Genomic DNA, 6,893 nt, shown 5'->3' on the forward strand with positions numbered 1-6,893 from the left:
TGGTATACTGCAGCGGCCTTTACAGAATACCAAAGGAGTTTATATTTGATGGTGCTGTTTTTTTTTTTATTCCTGTGACAGATGCTCAGGTTTGCCTACATGCTGGCTTTTTCTAGCACATTCTGGTATTTTGGAAACAACACAATCAGAAATAGTTACACAGCATACTTGAGGCTCATACTTCCCCACCTTAGAAAGGCTCCCCACTTAGAAGGATCCCACACTTGGTTTTCTACTCTTGTGTCTCTGTCTTGAGATTTTTAATGATTTGGGGACAATTACTTTGCACTCCAAGCCTACAGATTTTCTAGCTGTATTGAACACAGACTTGGAATTTGAGGTCTCAGCTTGGGTCCTCATTAGCTCTGTAACCATGAACAAGTTGCTTAACCTCGCTTTCCCTCACTTATTAAATGGAGAGAGAACAGCGCCCGACTCACGTAATTGTTGTAAGAATTAAATGAGAGGAAAGAGCATGCCCAAGCCCCACCACGGTTTCAGTAGCTAACCCTTAGATGGGTTCAAGACTCTGCCAGCGCTGTGATAAACCGCTCTGTGGATAAGCTCATTGATTCCTCAGAGCCATGGTGGATGACCTGCCACAAGGCCCTGGTTGGCACATACAGGGATCTTCTTGTATAGTTCCTAGCTATTGCCCCTGGGCCAGCATCCATTCTGATTCGTCCATGATGAGAATGGCTACCATCATCCCTGCTCTCCAGGTTCTGTGCAGTTCACAAACGAGGGAGTGGGGTGTGAAGCATTCCCGTGCTTACGCGGGTCAGAAGCCTGTGCTCCTTCATCACTAATGTCATCACAGCTGGAATAGACGAGGACTCCAGCGAGGCCTTGGCAGTTAACGCTTAATAATCTTTCCTTCTGACCTCAAGTATCTCTACCTCTCGGAGTCAGTACTTGAGTGAGAGAGACAAGGCTCATGAAAACAAGTTACTGCCCAAAGCCCTGTGTTGCCAGCAGATTCGGTGTCACTTGCCAAATGCATGGGTTCTCAGCTACCTGCAGTAGCTGCCAGGCTTGGTTGCATGTCCTCCACAGCACTTCCTACCCCTCTCTCTCTTTGTTTCTTTCTTCTCTCTTTTTTACTCGCTTCTTTTTTTCTCCTTCCTGCCTTCTATCCATCTTTTGTGTTGGTACTGGGGCTTGAACTTGGGCCAGGGTACTGTTCCTTAGCACTTTTTTTTTTTGCTACTTCTGGCTTTTAGCTGGTAAATTCATAGACTTTCCTTCCCCGGCTGACTGCAACTGGGATCTTCAGATCTCAGCTTTCTGAGTAGCTAGGATTACAGATGTGAGCCACCATTGACTGGCCCAGTCTCTCAGTTTCCTACAAGTTTGAGTGCCTCACCTCTCCAGGAGCTCCCCCTTCCCAGCATCTCAGCAGCTTCCGTAGAGAGGGGGTGTAGCATGTCTTATATAAACTCGAGTGACCAGCATTCCCGCAAGCCCGAAAGACTCTCAACTAAGGAATATATGTCAGATTCCTCACTGCAGTTTTATAAATGACTGATGAAACACAATGCTGTTTTCCAAGGAACAACAAAATCTGTATTTGTTCAAAACAAGAAGGGTTGAACTTGGTGGGTGGACACAGCCTTCATAGAAGTGGTCTGCAGTGATCTTGAAGGACAGGAAGAATCGAAATGAGAGGAACTGGTGTTAGGTAGAGGCAGGAAATTGGTTTAGGGAGAAAGAACAGCTAAGGAAATGTAGTATCTGAGCAGATTGAAGATAAAACGTGTATAGAAAATAATGAATCATCATTGGGCCTGGAATATAGGTTTGCTTTGTTGCTGTGGTTTTTTTTAATTATTATCTTCAAGTAGTTGTAGAAAGGGGTTTCAATCCAACAAATCAGTTTATAAGTATAATGCATCTGGGCATCACCACTTCCATCTTTCTTCCCCATCTTTCCCAACCCTATCCCTACCCTCAAGTTACATGGTTTCATGTTCACATAGGTACATTGAACATATTAACTATATTCACTTAGGGGTTCTCTATGTAAATTGAGAAAAAGAACCCCACACTCACACTCCTCTTAAACTAGACTCATAATTCCATAAATAAATGAAGCATGGCCTCATGTGGCACAACAGAGAGGAGAATGGACTTTAATATATATATATATATATATTTTTTTTTTTTTTTGCCAGTTCTGGGCTTAAGCTCAGGGCCTGAGCATTGTCCTCGGACTTTCTCAAGGCTAGAGCTCTACCACTTGAGCCTCAGCACCACTTCCGGCTTTTTTTTTTCTATGTATGTGGTACCAAGGAATCGAACCACAGTCTTTGTGCATGCGAGGCAAGCACTCTACCACCAGGCCAAACTCCCGGCCCCATGAATGGACTTTTATAAAGTGAAAAACACACAATCTATTTTAAAGAAGGTGATAAATTCTGTTCTTTGACTAATGGTCTTGCATAGATCTTTCCATTTTTTCCAGATGACATGAAAGGCTTCCAGATTTTGTATGTGCATATAAATTTTTTATTAAACATTTTTTATTTTAAATAATTTCAGTTTTATAGAAAAACTAAAAAAGTGGAATTTATTCATACTGTTCCCTCAATTTTCTCCAATGAATCCGAACAACTCATCTACTCAGAACTATCAAAACTACAGCATTACTGTTATGTTGCTAGTAAATGATAGTTGTGTATTCAAATTTCTCTAGTTTTCTACCTGCCGTCCCTTTTCTGTTCCAGAATCCAGTCTAAGACCCCACTTGGGTGCATTTAGTGACTGCTTTTCTTTTCTTCCCATCTGATTTTCAGATCCTTGACATTTTTTTTTAGCTAATTATGGCCCAATTATTTTGTGCCTCTCAGGTTGTGTTTGCTGCTTTCTCACTATGAAGTGGAGATGTTGCATTTTGGAGGAAAGCCTCATGGGGAGTGCTGTGCTTGTCAGAGTGCTGGGACGTCTCCTGATGACAGAGGTTGACTTCCATCATTCCCTGGAGGTGGGGTCTGCCCTCCTTGCTCACCGTAAACTTAAACATTTTCTCCTCCATGATGGACAAACATCTGGAAAACCTACTCTGAAACTGTAAAAACATCCTGTTTTTCTCAAGCTTTTGCCGCTAACTTCAACACTTTCCAGTGGACTGTGCTGTAGGGTTGTTTGTGTGCTGTTTGCCTAGTGATATTTCTCTCATTCAACATTTCCTAACTAAAATTCTTCTGTAAGGAAAATCTATCTCGGGCATTTTTCTGATTTATTGATGCAGCAATTTATTGACATGGATACACACTGGCAAATATTTATTTTATTTTATGGGTTAGACCGTAATGCTGTAATTGTTATTTTTGTTGCTTTGATTATTCTTAATTTGGCAGTTGATAACTCACAGACTGGATTTTTTGTAGCTTTACTATACTTATTTTCTGATATTGTAATATGGGCCAATCTTTTGTCTTAATTTTTTTTTTTGCCAGTCCTGGGCTTAAGCTCAGGGCCTAAGCACTGTCCTTGGATTTTTCTCAAGGCTAGAATACTCTACCACTTGAGCCTCAGCACCACTTCTGGCTTTTTCTAAGCATGTGGTACCGAGGAATCGAACCCAGGTCTTCGTGCATGCTAGGCAAGCACTCTACCACTAGGCCAAACTCCTGGCCTATGGGCCAATCTTTATTCCATATATCTTCTTTGCCATTACTCAGGAGCCAACAACTTCTTCAAGATCCTTGCATAATTCTGTATTTATTGGAAAATAAATATCTTGGTCCTATAATGTGAGAAATAAATGCAAATACCTAAAAAGTATTGTGGATACATACTTGGGCCACAGTCTCCCTATCACCTTGAAATCTCTAACACAAAAGATTAGAGAGATTGCAGGAAAGGACAAAGTCGTCAACTTTCCTTTTTTGAATCTCTAAATATATGTTCATCATAGGAAAAAAAAGCTGAGAGAAAAAAATATTTTTCATTATTCAAGCCAGAGTCAGGTTCCTGTTACAGACAATAGAACATAAATTTTTCTTTTTTTAAAAATTAAGTCATAATTAAGCAAATTTATAATAAGTAAATGTTATTATGAAATTATAGAGTCTGAAACAGAAATCTGGCTCTGGCTTGAATAATGAAGAAAGTTTTTCTTGTAGCTATTGTCTCTGTGATGAACATGTATTTATTCAAAACCCTTTATTCACTTCTCACTCTCCACCACTTCTGGAAACTGCCACTATCTATTTTCTTGATAGAATGGAGAAAACTTTACTTTTTGCAGAACATTCTAAAGTATAAATAATAACTGCAATCAATTCATATGGCCTTATTTCACTTAGCAATGTCCATTTTAGGTTTCCTCTAAGATTTTGATAATTCATTTTATTTCATTTCTTTTCTTATCCTTAAGGAAAATTTGATTCTATTGTGGCTCTTGTCTATGAGAGGTTCTATTATTGTTTTGTGAAGGTGAGGATTGGATCCAGGGCCTTACATATGTCAGGTAAATACATGTGTTAGGCTCTGACCTATATTTTAGTTCAGATCTCACTATGTAGTGCAAACTGACCTTGGACCCGAGCTCCTTCTCCCCAGCATTCCAAGTGCTGGGATTGGAGGCATAGACTGCTTCACCTAGTTGTTAATCTATTTGTGGAGCTAAGTAATATTTCATTATCTAAATATCCTTGTCTTCTTAAGGACATTTGTTTGCTTTCAAATCTTGACAGCTATGAATAAAGCTTCCATGAACATCTGTATACAGGCTTTTATGTGGACACATTTTAATCCACCTGGAGTAAACACCATGGGTTATGACAGTGCATTAAATGCTATGTACTATTTACTTTCATAGGAAATATTCTGCTAATGGCTAGGCCACTATGAATCCCCTTGCAAAAATGAGAAAGAGTTACTGGGCTCTACATCTTCATAGGATTTTGTGTCATTAGTGTTTTGAATTCTGATCATTCTAGTAATACTGTCTTTTTTTTTTTTTTGGCCAGTCCTAAGGCTTGAACTCAGGGCCTGAGCACTGTCCTTGGGCTTTTCTTAAGGCTAGCACTCTATACTTGGGCCACAGCACCATTTTTGACTTTTCTATGTATGTGGTACCATGGAATCAAACCCGGGTCTTCATGTATGCTCTACCACTAGGCCAAATTCCCAGGCCTAGTGCTCCTGTTTTTATGTACAGTTCTCAACTGGTAAACCAGGTGGAACATCTTATCAAACATTTGCTGGCTATCTCTGTATCTTCTTTTGGTGAGGTGCCTCAGCCCTCACCCAGTTGGGCTGTTCTTTTTTTTATTAATATTATTGAGTTTTGGATAAGTCCTTGTTTAGTTGTGTCTTTCATTAAAAATTCTCCCAGTGTGTAGCTTGTCTTATTCTTTTGGTAGTGTTCTGCATAGACCATAAGTTTTTAATTTTAATAAAGTCCAGCTTATCCATGATTTGTTTTGTTTTTTCATATATTTTTATTTTAATTAATAGAAGGGTTACTTTATATCCATCAGATAGAAGGTACTTTACTTCACAAACATTGACACCTTGACACCCTTTCTCATGACTTGGTCCCTATTTCCCTTCCCCACCCCCGCCCCTCATCTTGTTTTCCTCCCTTCCCTATCCAATTTCAAATAACCAAATACACACATGTACAATATATCAGATAACAAGGTAAAATACTGTAACAATATGAGATAACCAAGGGATAGCAAAAGAGATGAGAGATAACATAGTACATTAAGGACAACAATCACTCATTATATGGCTTTTGTTTCTATATCCTGGAGGTCCTTTCATTTAGCGTCATACTATATGGCCTTATGTATCTAAGTTTTGTTCTATTGTAAATCTCTGCTAGGAGAGCCCACGGTTTCTACTGATGATGACAAATGAGGAAATCATTGAGCCTACGTTCCTTTGAGTCTGGCTTACTTCACTTAATATGTTGTTTTGTTTTTGGTGCTTTTGGTTTCGTATGTAAAAAAAAAGCACATTCAATTAGATTTTCTCGTACCTTTTAGCACTTATTATAGTTTTGCTTTATATGTATGTCTATGGCCTATTTTGTACCATTGTGCACTTTTTTGTTTGTTTATATATCAGTCATAGGGTTTGAACTCTGGGCCTGGACATTGTCCCTGAGCTTTTCAGCTCAAGGCTAGTACTCTACCACTTGAGCCACAGCACCATTTCCACTATTGTGCACTTTAAAGCTCTATGTCTAAATTAATTTTTTCCTTATAGATGGCTAGCTGTTTCAGCATTTTTTAGAAACACTATGTCTCCTCTGTTGTCTTGCCCTTGTTCCTTGTTAAAGATACACATACTGCCGGGTGCAGTGGCTCATGCCTGTAAATCCTAGCTACTCAGGAGGCTGAGATCTAAGGATCGCGATTTAAAGCCAGCCAGAGCACTAAAATGTCCATTAGACTTTTATCTCCAATTAATCACAGAAAACAGGAAGTGACATTATGGCTCATGGAGTAGGGCAGTAGTCTTGAGCTACAGAGCTCAGGGACAAAAGCCCAGGTCCAGAGTTCAAGTTCCACGACCGACCAAAAAAAAAAAAGATATGCACACTAAATTTTGTTTCTGGATTGTCCCATGTTTGGGTGGTCTTGTCTATGTTTTAGACCAGTAACATACTGTTGTCTCTAATAAAGAGCGGTAATAAAGAGAGGCTAGTTCTCTAGAAGAATCTCTAAAAGATGTATGGTCCTGCAGCAATACAGAAGAAGTGGTGGGGACACATGAAAAAAAGTCTGCCTTACTGTTGTGAGTGGCAGGTGGGTGGAGAGAAGAGAGTCAGTGAATCTGAAAGAGCATTTGTTTGGCTTGGAAGAAGTGTATGCAGTAAGTGGACGAGACAACCTGATGTCATAGGGAGACTGATGACAAAAGACTATGTGGCA

Source organism: Megascapheus bottae, chromosome 14 (genome assembly GCF_031878675.1).
Source record: "Megascapheus bottae isolate mThoBot1 chromosome 14, mThoBot2.hap1, whole genome shotgun sequence".
Classification (NCBI taxonomy): domain Eukaryota; kingdom Metazoa; phylum Chordata; class Mammalia; order Rodentia; family Geomyidae; genus Megascapheus; species Megascapheus bottae.